Raw genomic sequence first — 14369 nt, 5'->3', positions numbered from 1 at the left:
AAATTTTAGAGGCTGATCATAGTTTTGTATATAATATCTTAATCTGCAAAGTAACTAGTAACTATAGCTGTCAGATGAATGTAGCAGAGTATAAGTTTAGTACAGTGAAATGGAAAATAAGTACAAGCACCTATACTTAAGTACAGTACTTGAGGAACTGTAGCTGCTTAGCACCAGTGCTTTTTGCATTGAATTTGGCCTCTTTCACCTTGTGGTGTGCAGCATCAGAGGTTGATACCTCTGGCTTGTCCTTGTGGACAGAGCGTGCTGCTGGACTCGTCCCTCATCATCAGCAGAACAGAGGGGCTGTTAAATGTGATGGTCCCGCTGTTTCCCCTTTAACTCAGTGCCATCAGATCCAATGTGACACGCACAGTGCTGCTACGCAGATCTGAACTGGCTTCTCACTTCACACCAATCTGCACGGCCTCGTCACAGGGCAAACGCTGCTGTCTCCTCTAGCACTGGCATGACACACACACACACAAACTTGCACAGATAAAGACACAAACAACCTCCCCAGTCAACACACATGGAGCTAAATGGCCATTTCATTCTCAGCGCAAAGATGATTCATCTTTGGGTGTCTGTCAGTTTCCCCTGTGGACACATCCCTTCTCTCTCCATTTCCTCTCCTGCCTTTGACACTCCTCTGTTCTCCCTCCCGCTGCTTGGCTCTCTCTGGGAGCATGATTTTAAATTGAGAAAGAGGAAAACAACAGGGAGCCTGTACATCTGTCAGAAGATTAATGAATACTAAAATCTGTTTGTGTTATTCCTGGAATGGAAATCAGAGTTTGGTTCTCAAAATGAACTAAGGTTATTATTGATGAGCCCATGAGGGGTTACACATTATATCATATTATGTTGTATTTAAAAAAAAATCTGTATCATTATCATATCTGTCATTAAGAGTACTGTTCTCTTTACACATTTAATGTAGATTTTTTTTTTTTGTATTTTAAGTCTACTGACACACCCCTTCCTTTGAAATTTGCCATGTATCAGCCCTTTTTTTTATGACAATGTTTGATTCATCTTAATTGTTTGCACCCGATTCTACTTACTTTTACAATTATTTAACCTGCATGTTGAGTTATTTCTGTAAGAACTGATGCTGATTGGAACGCGTTTAAGGTGATGAAGTAAGTGGAGACTTTTAAATACATTTGCATTAGGATTTAATGCATTGTGCCATTTTTAACTAATAAACTTGCCATAATAAGGAAAGTTCTATATAAACTTGTGTAATACTTGTCATTTTGAATGTTTAGTCTGTTTTCATGGCTGACATTTTCACAGGTGTTACTATAATAACATGAATCCATTCAAGTGTTTGAGTAAAAGCCACTTCAGCGAGGCAGCATGCACAATACCAGGGTTACAGGACCCTGGTAGCAGGAGCACTCCCAATTACAATGCAGCCATAATTTCTGTCACTAAATGCACCTGTGCTTGCTATGTGAGTTAACATATATGCTGTGACAGTCAAAATGTCTGCTGTGAAGAAGATCTGTGCATCTGTGATCTGTCTATCACAGATGCGGTGTTATAAACAAGACTGAACGTGTCTCAAAATGTCTACGTTTACTCTCTTCACCAGAGGGTGGCGCTGCTGCGCATAGAGCTCCTTCAGGTTGATTTGAGTTAGCGGGCTGACCAAATCCAAGATGGAGGGAACAATCTAGCTACAGAAGTTGACTCTTTTTTTCAAAAAACAAAGAAAATGAAGAAACAAACATGTACAACAATAACTCAGAGGAGGATGGTGACACCACACATTTTTGAAGACAATTCGAAAAATGAAACCAGTAAGGCGGTGGGAGTAACTTTTAACAACAACTGTTAACTATGACTAACGTTAGCTAACATTCGCTCTGCTGGTGATAGCTGCCTGTAAGGAAAGAGTCAGCTGACCAAACTGAGCACCTTGTTTCAGGTAAGACAGCTCCTGCTGTTACATTGTGTTTATTGTTTTAAATGTGCATTGCAAATCTGTTTGTCTCTATGATAAATGCCTTGTCACCTGCTAATCTTAGTTAGCTTGCAAGTGCCAGTGTAGGTCAGGTTTGTTGACAGATGGATGTGGATGGAAAATCAAGCATTTTGTTATAAAAGTGGTGTGCAAAGAGGATGTTTCCTTTGATGCTCCCCTGCAGCGGAATACATTTGACTAATTAAATTAAATACAAGTGCCAGAGTGAAGCTTTGCATACAATGCACTTATGTTTGCATCTCTGGGTGTTTTTTGCAGCACAAATCTGATATGTGTGTTTTTGCTGGCAAACACCATGACTTTCATTCAGTGTCAGTTTAGATGAGTGTTGACTTGCAAACATCTGTGTTCTTAATCTGCTCCCTAATCTGTTAATGGCAACCTCATCTTTTATGTTTAAATCTCAGAGATGGAGACTGTAGAGATGAAGTGGCCATTAATCTAGTTGTGTGTGAAACCGACTTTTCACAAGCTGCAAATGCTGCTGCAAATGTAAATTATTATTATTTCTTAAGATAATGTGTGTGTTTATGTTTCATTTAAGTTATGCAGTCAGTCATGCTCTGATTTTATTTTATTGTATTATTTCTCTAAGGGATGGTTTTATGAGATTAAATATGCCTTCATCTTGTTAAACAATGTTTTATAGTATTAAGCTGGCAGATTGAGGGTTCATTTGTGGGCTAATTTGAATTTAAGTGATTATCAGTTTGAACGTGTTCTATGAAAGACTGTGGATGAGTTTATCATTTTAATAATACAATAACAACACATGAGCTGTCCCCGACTAAGGATTTACAAAGTCAAATCAGAATAGTCAAGTCTCGCCTATAGTTGACTGATAGTCGAATCATGTAGGCCTGTTTGTGCACTGTGATTGCGAGCGGGGCGGGGGGGTTACACACGGTAGCTCCACTTTAATCTTGAGAAGCTGTAGAGCTGCAGTCTCTATTTATTAGCCACTGTATATCTGTAATTTAAACTGTACATTTCCAGCTAAATTGAGGCTTATTGTAGACCATTTTCTCTCTGCTTGACTGCCATTCACCAGTCTTGTGCCGAGTTTTACAGGCATTCTGTGCGGCCAAAAGCTGCATGCACGTCGTTGTTGTTCGTGGGTCTATTTCAAATACTATTTAAAAATGATAATATTCTTTGTGTGGTTCATCAATGGCGATAAATGATCTGACCGAGGTGCCGACAACTCGGCACAACACTGGTGAAGCTGGGGCTCCGTCTCAACAGTAAGTGTTCCTCCACTGCCACTACACACTCACACATTAACACATACACGCTATGCCTACACTGCTTTCTTACAGAGCAGACGCTTTGCTGCTTGCTCTTACCTCTGCTTGTATTCTTTTGCTGAAACTCTCTTTTCTTCTGCTAGAAATTATGAGCAGCGGCTCACTGGGACTGTCAGATATAGTAGGCTATTGCCATACTTTAAACACTGTTATGATCTTAGTGCTACGCGAGTGCTGCCTATCAATAGCACTAGTCTGTACTGCAGTGACTGGAGTTATAGCTAATGCTAATTAGCAACAAGATAGCCCCTTCTCCACGTACGACTTCTACAAACTTCAACAGAAAATTGCAGTGCTGGAAACCAAGATCCACTGGTTAGAAGTGAATGGATTATGTGGGAATGACACTACTTTACCGTGGACCCAAAACAGTGGACAAGAGCATGCTAACACATGGCTAATTAGCACCAACAAGACTATCAAGAAGCAGGAGGCCTGTGTACTGGGTAATAAATCTGAAAGTGGGAGTCCTCCCTGGAACGCTCTTGATGCAAAGCCTAAATGGGAAATGGGAGAACGAGTAACAGACAGAACTCAGCACCCTGAGATTTGTGATGCGACTGGCTGGCCTGCATTATCATCCAGGCAGAGGGCCTCTTCAACCCCTGTTCTTAGTAGGACACAGCCGTGGACAGCTGTGAAAGGGAGAGTTAGCTACAAACCTCCCCAAAAACTGAGTGTGCAACAGCAGAACAGATTTTCAGCACTATTGCAGGACCCTGGATCTCCGTCTGATGACCTGGAAAACATCCCATTCTCACACAGAAGGGTAAGGACTGAGAGTAAATCAGAAAGTAAAAGGCTGCAAGGAAAGCTAACGACTGGGCCTCAAACTCTGATTGTGGATGACTGCTGTAAATGAAGTAAGAAGCATGTGCAGTAAGAACATCAAAATACTCTTTCCAAAGGATACGGTGTCTGACTTGGCAGAAAGAATCCTGCATATCGTGGCTGAATATCCTACTGTGAAAAACATCATACTGCACATCGGGGCCAATGATATTGTGAAGCAACCGTCTGAAGTGTTGAAAGGACTTTAATAAACTGTTGAACACAGTCAGCTCTTTGAATGCTGAGGTGTTTATCAGTGGCCCTATACCGCAAATCCAAAGAGGAGCTGAGAGATTCAGCAGATTGATGGCATTGAACACGTGGCTCTCAACGGCATGTACTGTCCATTCAGTGCATTTCATCGAAAACTTTTACTTTCTGTGGGACCGCAGACATCTTTTTAAGGCAGATGGACTTCGCCTTAACAAGTCAGGAGTAAAATTGTTCAGCTCCAACCTGTTTTACTTTCTGCGTCACTCATCGGTTCCCTCTGCCAAGGACAAGAGAAAAGAGGAATCAAAACAAGAAGCTATGTTGCTTTTAAACTTTTTTATATTTTCCTGTTGCTTTTATGTTTTGTGTAAAGCACTTTGAATTGCCTTGTTGTTGAAACGTGCTATTCAAATAAACTTGCCTTGCCTTACACATGTGTGTTGACCCTCCTTTCTTAAGGGTTATGGTTACAAATTTGGATTTATTCATACAACATTTTTTTTAATTCTATCTTTTTTACATGTTTATTTACAGCATTATATGTTGAAATTTATAGTGTAATAGTTAGTATATTAACTTACATTACATTTTGCTGACGCTTTTATCCAAAGCAACTGAAAACTGTCAGAGGTCGCACGCCTCTGGAGCAACGAAGGGGTTAAGTGTCTTGCTCAGGGACACAATGGTGAATGTGTCACAGTGGGGAATTGAACCCGGGAATATCTCACACCAAAGGCATATATCTTATGCCCTGCGCCAACACCACACTTATTGGGATCCCACCTTATTGGGAGAAAACCCGCAGTTCCATGTAAAATCAGATGTTGAGCACTCCCATATCGCCAAAATGGCATGATCCTCGTTTCGCTGCGAAGCTTCGACCGTGAGATTGACAGTGGAATCAGGCTCCGCTCATCGACGCATCCAATTTTCGACTATTCGTGGTCAGCCCTAAACAACACACACACGGTGAACAATTTTAAAAAAAGGGACGTAATCAGGTAAAAGCCAGAGAAAAAAGGTAGGTCTTTAAATTAGATTTGAAGTTCTCAATAGTGGGTCAGGACCACAGACTGTACAAAACAATGGAGGTAGTATCCATGATGTCACCCATTTGTTTCAGAAGAGCTGTTTTGAAGCTCAAAACCGGCAGAGCTGGCCAACGCCATCTTGGCAGCGCGTCACCACGCGTCACTCCCGGATAACCAAAAGTGTGCAAAGAGGCGGGTTGTGGGTGGAACAAAGGTGCCTGGTTGCTGAAACCACTCCCGTCTAGCTCGACGTGACCGAGTTAGCTCAGGCTAATGAGCTAATGCTAAATGCTACTCTGCGTTAGCTTCTACTCGGAGCTTTTCTGGTTGGCGTTTGGTGGCCTGTGGCTGCATCGTTACCAGCTTATAATGTTACTGGAAGTAAGTTAACCTGACAGTATTCAACACTTAAAGTAACAAGTAACTATTTCTGTTATTTAGGTTATACTACACAAGGTTTAAAATGCTTTAACGTTTTTTAATATATATGTGGTAATTTGCCACACTATATTATGTGGAGACTAACTTTAACGTTACCATGAATCAGCTTTTATTGTTATGGCTACTTGGCATTTGAAAGCTGATATTACATTGTCTGTCTTCAAAGGACAACACAAAAAAATATTATTTACTATTGTTATTGACTGTCATCTATATATTGAGGCACCTTGTTCCATTTTCTCGCAAATGTGACATAATAGTACTGTCACCCAAACTGAGGCATCTTTTATAGTTAACTTTATATTTTACATTAATTACCTGCAACATTTATTACTCATATGCACATTTAAAATATAAATAAATAATGGTTCACACTGCAATAAATTCTCTATATATTTACACCCATTTTGTCTTTATTACTGACTGAAAATGTTAGATTTCACACTCTGTCTGTCAGTTCCAAGGACAGGTTAATCATACACAGATAAAATATCAAACATTAAGGCTGAACTCTAGCTAAAAGAGATAAGTCTAGTATATGTTTAAAATTGAAAATGCAACCAAAATGTTCACGTCTTAATATTTTCATTTATAGCTGTTAACTATTCTATTTTGTTATGTTTAGTTCACACTATATTCAATTAACATAAGAAAGAATGATGATCAATGTGGTTTTATTTTAAGCAAATTTAGTTTGATACATTTTATACAACAAAAATGATTTCTAATACAAAAGCAACAGTTTAACCAATTAAAATCATATCTTGCATTCATGGAAACATAAATATTGAAAGGTTACAAATGTAAAAGTTATTTTGTATGACTTGTAGTAATGTGTTTCAACAGTAAATATAATGACAGAACCTATGATTAGGAACCCAGAGTCATAATCCAGAGTCCAGGTGTTAAAGTGAAACAAATACAAAAGGCTGAACAAGGCAGTAAGCTACAGGATCTGGCAGGGCCACCCTGAAAGCTAGGACTTCTGCAGAGCTGGTGCTTCTCATCTGGAATGATGCTGCCATCCGCTCATCTGGCTACTGTAAACACAACAATTGTAGAAAGTTACTGACAGCCTTTTCCCAACTGCCATAAACCTACTGAACTCTGAGATCGCCTTAGCATGATAACCTCTGGCATATAACAGTAATTATGCCAATATGCAATGTGCAATATCAATCTGGCAGCTGGACACCACTTTATCAGTCAAGTCAGCTTGTTTTGTATATTAATTATTTTGCTCTTATGTTAAATTTACTGTTAAACTGGTACTGCGTGACATATTTATAGTGAATTTAAATGCACCTTTAGGTTATCACAAAAGTAATCTGCTACACAATAACAAAACAGTGCTTGAATCTCGAATGTAAGTGGGGCCTCACAGGTTAATTACATGCAGCTGGAGAGCCTAGACAAACAGAAGCGGCCGTCATACTGCTGATTTCTCTACATAACTAATTATTACTTTATTCAACTCAGGAACATTTACAGCCCAACTAAGTTACCTGTCTTTACCGACACGACAACCGCCGCTTCCCCCCGAACCCTCAGCCCCGTCCTCAGTACAGGTGGAGACACTTATTCTAGTGACACAGTTACTCTGTTACAGAATCTTTAATGTTACTTATCCAAATCTAACAATGCCTGTTTGGCAAGTTTAACTTACCGTTAACATTGCATAACGTTTGTTCTAAAGTGATTTCACCATAAATTCACATCTCTGCTTTTACTTCTTTGCATGGTTCTTTATAAACTGCTGTTAGCAGACTCCTGTTATTTTAACACTTTTTTACCAAAGCTTAAAGCTGGCGAATTAGTTGGTTAGGTAACGTTAGCAAAGCTAAAAAGCTAACATTATGTACACATAGCTAATTATTGTAACACCTAAATAAAATACAAGAATTTCACTCACCAACTGCAGCACAGGCCTGTGGAGGTTCTCTTTCTCTCTGATAAATTGCACGTCTTTAGTCATCTGGTATCTGCATGACAAAATGTCTAAAACGCTCAGGTAGAGCTGTCGAGCTCCGTGATGGACTGTATTAGCTGAGTTAGCAGACGGTAGTCACTAAGCTAGCTGTGACTGAGACGGCAGCCACCTGTCAATCAAAGCAGCCACGCCCCTAATAATAAGAACTTTAAGGCTTAATATACTTTAAACAGGTGAGTCACGAAGGGCAAAATTAGCAATATACTCTAAATCCATCTTTTGTACCAGGCTGTAAACATGTTTTATTCTGCTGTAAAGTTGGGCATTTTAACATGGGGGTCAATAGAGATTAACTCCCTTTTGGAGCCACGCTCAAGTGGCCCCTCGATGAATTGCAGTTTTTTCAGGCATTTCTGGTCTGGCTTCAGTCTGGAAATCGGAAGGGTGTTGCTTGGGTAGGACTTAATGTTAGACAGTAACAGTAAAGGCCAGGTCACCTTTAGTTGTAAGGCATGAGAAGCTAAGAGGAGTTGTTGTGAAGATGACCTAAGCGACCTAGGTGCAGAATATGGAATTAGCTAATAATCACTAATGTATTGTGGAGCTAAGCTATTGAGGGCTTTAAAAACATATATCAATTCTGTATTTTACCGGTAACCAATGCAAGTGAAAGAAGACCGAAGTAATATGTTGTCTTTTCTTTGTTCAGGTTGTTGCATTCGCTCTGCATCTCTGCTCTCTTTTTTAAAAGTTTCTCCGCCCACTTTTCTCGCTGGGCATACTTTAAAGTAATAAAGCACAAATTCCATTAAAACTATTTTTAAAACTGGAAACTTCACTCAGTAGAAATCCTGTGGAATCTCCTTCAGTACTTTCAAGTGAGTGCTAAAAGAGTCCAGGAAATAATTTATTTCTCTGCAAGTGGGTCACTAAGCAGCAGCAGAAGGTGAAATATTGAGATGCATTAAATCATTGGTAGCTTAAAGGTGGAGTGTTGTGAGCTTAAAGGAAGCGTGTGAGTACATTGGCCTGTGTGTGGGTGTGTGCGTGGGTGGGGTGGGGGTAGGGGTGTTACATACTCTTGGTCTTTAATAAGTTAGGGCCACTGGAGCCCAGGGTTTAATTAAGAGTTAGAGACAGATTTAGGCCTCAGCAACACCATGCTGGTGTTCACACACACACACACACACACACACACACGCACACACGGATGTCCTTGGATGTTTTATGAATCACATTCTTAATACCTCTCAGATAAGATGGGCGCATTGCAAGAAAAGTATACATAGGAAAGAGGTAGATCCTAGAGATAAAAAGCAAAAGCAAAAGGAACATTATTTAACCAGTTGCAGTAGACAGATGTGAAATCGCTATAGCATGCTCCTACATTCAAAGATTTGCACATCTGGCCTATTCAGATCTGAGGTTTTATGAAAGCATAATGAGGAGAGGTGAGGGTAGCACAAGCCCGATAAGTGTACAGCAAATGTGTTTATCTCTGCTGCAGTTGGATGCCTGAAATATACACTTTAAAAATAATAAAAGTTAAACTGTTTTTGCATATATGGAAAATACTCTCTTTTCAGAGGGCATTTTATGTTGTTCTTGCTCTGCGCCTGTGTTTTTCCAAGGCCATTAAATATGAGGTAAGAAGGTCGGGATCAAAGTAAGAACAGAATAAATTGCATGGCAGTGTGTGTGACATAAAGCTGCTCCTTTAACACCAGAATTTGAAACCCTTTATTCTCTTATGTAATTGAAATTCAGGAGTTTAGCATATTTTGGGGCTGGATTAAAAAAAATTGTATTCAAGGGACAGTGCAGTGCTTTGAATACTTGTTGTTTTTTCTGTATTGTGTATGCATGTTTTTCAAAAGGCATTCTCATAGATCATAATGTAATATCCTTGCTCTTGAGCGGGGCTCGTTCTTGACAGTGTTTAAAGCATGCTTGATTTCTGTTGCCCCATCCAAAGAGACCTTTTTCACATTGCATTTTGTTACAAGTCAGTGCAGCTCTTTCTTTATTTTTCCTTCTCTTACACACTCACACACACTCCCCAATGCACAATGAGCTATGCGTTGTCAGAAACCTCCATAAAGCTGCAGCAGTTTTCGCTGCATTAGTGTGATACAGTGCTTCATAGCCATAACAAATCATTTTAGAGTTAAAAACAAATCTTTACATCACGTCTTTATGGCCTGCACAGAGAATGTGGCTGCTTAGATGTATCTTTAGGGCTCCTTTAGTTAGCTCAGAGATCAACGTCCACTTCAGGCAAACTGGCGAAGAGAAAAACAGATTGAGAGTGAGACAGGAATTTAGTACCACTGTGACTTTCTGTCCACACATACACACAACTTCAAGCTGATTGAAGAGTTGCCTTGTGTTGATTGTTTTTGAAATGATTAGATAATTAAGGGATCAGTCAACAGAAAATTATATTAGCTGTTACTATTGTCATTTATCAATTAAAAATACCCAACATTATCTGTTGATCTGTTGACTCTTAATTGGACAAAACCGTTGGAAATTGTGATGAAACTTTTTTCACTGTTTTCTTACAGACTAAGTGATTAATGATTTGTAGCTTGTGTCTTGTCTGTGCATGTATTAACTTTCGTTCTGTGTGCATCCGTCCACATCTTCACACCTGTTCCTGATACAGTCAGGAATAAAACTAGGACGCTCATTGGGGCCATGGGACCATTGTGAAGGTATGACTGACCCAGAGAAGTAGGTCGTAACCAATGGCTAAGGCTGTGCTGAGTTGTAAGTGTGTTATCCAACGAAGGTTGAGGTCAAGGGCAACTGGACTTGGTTGAAGATACTAGAAGACGTTCCGTCCCTCATCCAAGAGACTCCTTCAGTTCTGACTGACTGGTAGGGAAACTCAGCTATTTAACCTCTGGGATCATTAGCTAGGATTGTCGATTCCGCTGGTTCATTAGTGCTCCTGGTTAGTGGTAGCGACTGTCGTCATGGTCGTTAGAGCCACCTGTGGCCAAGTCTGAATGACCATCATTGGCAACTTCACCTGAGGCCAAGAGGAAATGCTTTTTTGGTTTCCTGGGAAGTGATGAAAGGACAGCGTTGTAAGTGAGGGATAAGTGGTGGCGTAGACCCCCTCCTCTGTTCAACAATAGCTTCTCAACCCGGGTGTAGATGGCTTCCCTGACACCTCTTTAAAACCATCCACCTTCTCTGTCTAAAATGTGCACCTGGTGATCCTCAAACGAGTGTCCTTTATCCTTCAGATGTAAATAAACTGCTGAGTCTTGACCTGAGGAGTTAAGACTTCTGTGTTGAGCCATGGGTTTGTGTAGTAGTTGTTTAGTTTCCTCAATTTACAGGTCTGTGCATTCCTCGCTGCATTGGACCGCATACATTAGATTGCTTTTCTTGAGTTTGGGTGTGCGGTCTTTGGGGTGTACCAGTATCTGTTTTAGCGTGTTCTTGGGTTGAAAAAACACAGGGATGTGGTGTTTGTTGAAAATCCTCCAAAGTTTCTCTGATACTCCAGACACATTTGGAATCACAATATTGTTGCGTTTCACCTTCTTCTCCTCATCCCCTGTAGTGTTGGTCTTCTTCCTGGATTTTGTGGCTGTTTTCACAAAGGCCCATTTGGGGTATCCACAAGTGCCCACTTCAGGTGGTTTCGTTTCCTTCTCTCTGGCTTTTGCATTTGTTGGTATGTGGTCTGCTCTGTGTTGCAGGGTTCTGATGACCCCTAGCTTGTGTTCCAGTGGGTGGTGGGAATCAAAAAGTAAGTATTGATCTTTTGATCTTTTGAATTTGCAGGCTCCTTGCACTTCTTGGGTTTTAATTTTGACTCAAGTGTCATCCACATACCTGTACCAGTGGCTCAGTGCTGTTCCTTTAAAGGAGTTGAGGAGATGCTAGTCACAATAGGTGACACTGGTGAGCCCATGGCACAGCCATGCTTTTGTCTGTAGAATCATCCGTTGTATTGGATATAGGTGGTGTTTAGACAGAAGTCGAGTAATTTACAGATCTGGACAGGGCTGAGGTTGGTTCTGCTGTCCAGGGTGTGGTCTTGAAGTAGCCGTTTCATGGTGGGGATGCAGGTGAACAAAGAGGTCACATCATAGGACACCATGGTCCTCGAACTTTGTTTTCAAAGTGTGTTATATTGCATGTGCAGTGTTGTGGTCCTTTTAGATCACCTGACAGCATTTACATTAAAGCTGCAATCATCTTGACATATAATTAGGGCTGGGGCGATTCATCGTTGTAATCGCCATGATCGATTACAAAAATATATAGTTTTGCATAACCTGCTTCTGGAGTCAGCTGTTCATTTTGTTTTAAGCCTTTTTTTCACTAGCCAAAATTAGCATCCAAATTAAAATCAGCATTAAAATCACCGTTAATGTGAATTCTGGATGCACATTGCTAACCAAGCTAGCTAGAGCTAGCAACGGACAAATGACGGCGGCGGCCTAAAAACCAAACTGAGGCTTCAAAACGGCAATCCACAAAAACAATGGGTGACGTCACGGTGGCTACCTCCTCTTCTTTTATGCAGTCTTTGGTTCAGCTGTTTCATCTTTTCTGTTTACTTTAATAGTTGTTACAGTCTGTAAATTGTTTTCTTTGCCACACATTGATGCGAAAATAAATATACCAGTGATTATCTTACTGCAAAATACTCATTCAAGTCAAGTAATTCAGTAAAAATCTCCAGTTCAGGGAAAGTTTCACATGCAGTATTCAAATGAATCTGTGTCACAGCAATCCTTATGAATTTGAGGTCCAATATTTTTCTGATCAGGCATCTGACAAATAGGGTCTGTTATTATTATTAATATTATATGTCACTATGATCATTCTAATGAGCTTTATGTGTCTCTTTTTCAGGGTGATTTAATAAAATATTTAATTATAAATGAGAGTTTTTGATATTTATCTTGGATAAATTAATTATTACTAGGGCTGTGTGATTTGACAATATCTATCATTTGACGATAGAAAAACGTCTATCGTTTACAGTTATGCTCTGTCGTTTATTTTGTTGTGTTGTAAATTCCACACTTCTATATTTTCACAAGGGGACTTTTCAGGACAGTTTAGGTGCACTGGGCATGCGCGTGCCAGTGTAAACAGGAAGCAGGTGGTATACTCGGCAGTTGCAGAGGATTTGATGAAAGAAGAAAGTAATACTATAGATGAAGAACCACACCAGAGATTTATTTTTGCATGGACAAAACGAGGTTGAACTCTTACTGAAAGTAACACGCGAGTACAAATCGACTGAGGTGGTGGAAAACAGGCTAGGAGTCATATTTGGAACCGATATACATTTCAGTCAAATCAGTCGTTCAGTTAATTTAATGGAAACAACAAGCCCCAAAGTCTAATTCTTATAGATTTACGAGCAGAACCTGGCAGTGGTGGCCCAAAGGTTAGAGAAGCGAGCTTGTGACTGGGAGGTTGAGGGTTCAATCCCCAGACCGGCAGGATGAAATCTGGGTGTGGAAAGTAAACCAACCTTGCTCTCCCTCATTTACCACGACTGAGGTGCCCTTGAGCAAGGCCCATAACCCCAACAGCTCCAGTGGAGCTCCTTAGTGGCCAGCAGACCAGGCTGCAGTTAGACTGGGCAGCTTCCAGGTGTAAATGTGATCAGGGCCTTCCTGCAAAAGAGAGGCTTCCTCTAAATAAAGGTTAAAAAAACAAAAACCTGCATAGTCTGTTCCTTGATTATTTATATTTCTTTAGTCTGTAAGGGTCCACCAATCAAAAGAATCAAAACAGCTTTTCATAAAAATTAATCCAAGTTGTAAATCCTGTCGTGTGAAGTTCATCACTCTCTGTCTGCTAACTTCTCTCATCCTGCACCGTGTTGTTTTCGTGACATTACTTCAAAATAAAAGCGCATGTCGGCGCTAGATCAAATGAATGACGCTTATTTGTTATTATTGGATAAGTTTTATACAAGTAATATTCTGTTTGAAATAAATAAACTGTATCATAGTAGTTTCCGTTTTGTGCAAAAGCAATTAAAGGCCTGTCCCATATGGACGCCTGTCCCAAATAAAGGCAGGGTCAATTTAGTGATTTTAGCAAATAAAAGCCCGGGCTATTATTCAAAGTTTTATGGTATATTTCTAATTTTGCCCTGTGAGGGGGGTGAATTTTTTATAACTCACCTGTTTAAATTATATCAGGCCTTAAAGCTCTGAATTATCAGGGGCGTGGCCGCTTTGATTGACAGGTGGCTGCTGCCGCTGTCACTGCAAGCCTTTCTGTCCGCTGTCTGTTAGCCTGTACAACAGTGACAGAGCTCTGCATCTGTACTGTTTGAGCCTTTTGGATGTTTTTTTCATGCAAATACGAGACGAATAATGGCAAGCTGGTGAGTGAAATTCTTGTATTTTATTTATGTGTTAATGTTAATAAGCAGGCATTGGTGTCTACACGCATAGCTTGTTAGCTTAGCTCGCTAAGCTACTTAGTATCTTCGAGTGACCCCAAGGGAGTGTGTGCTAACCTACAGAGTCAATGAGAAGTCAGCACGTATTAAAGAAGTGTTAAAAATTAGGGTGATAATACTTTGAACAAAAGGCGTCTGTGTGAAGTTGGAAAGTAAAGCT

The 14369-nt window shown here is 40.1% G+C and overlaps 2 long non-coding RNA genes across 2 annotated transcripts in view; one reads left to right on the top strand and one right to left on the bottom strand.

Annotated features, from left to right (window-relative positions):
- Positions 1 to 1538: 1538 nt before the first annotated feature.
- Positions 1539 to 14369, top strand: part of LOC123983792 — a 68470-nt gene continuing 55639 nt past the window's right edge. The window contains exon 1 of the long non-coding RNA XR_006828285.1: positions 1539 to 1939. This is a non-coding gene — a long non-coding RNA (uncharacterized LOC123983792). The remainder of the gene's footprint in view (positions 1940 to 14369) is intronic.
- LOC123983791 lies at positions 6477 to 7901 on the bottom strand. Its single transcript, XR_006828284.1, has 2 exons — positions 7732 to 7901; positions 6477 to 6859 (listed from the first exon to the last, which is right to left on the bottom strand). It is a non-coding gene; the product is annotated as an uncharacterized LOC123983791 (long non-coding RNA).

This window comes from Micropterus dolomieu, linkage group LG15 (genome assembly GCF_021292245.1).
Source record: "Micropterus dolomieu isolate WLL.071019.BEF.003 ecotype Adirondacks linkage group LG15, ASM2129224v1, whole genome shotgun sequence".
In the NCBI taxonomy this organism is placed as follows: Eukaryota; Metazoa; Chordata; class Actinopteri; order Centrarchiformes; family Centrarchidae; genus Micropterus; species Micropterus dolomieu.
The sequence above is the reverse complement of the archived record's forward strand: the minus strand, read 5'-3'. Positions and strand labels throughout refer to the sequence as shown.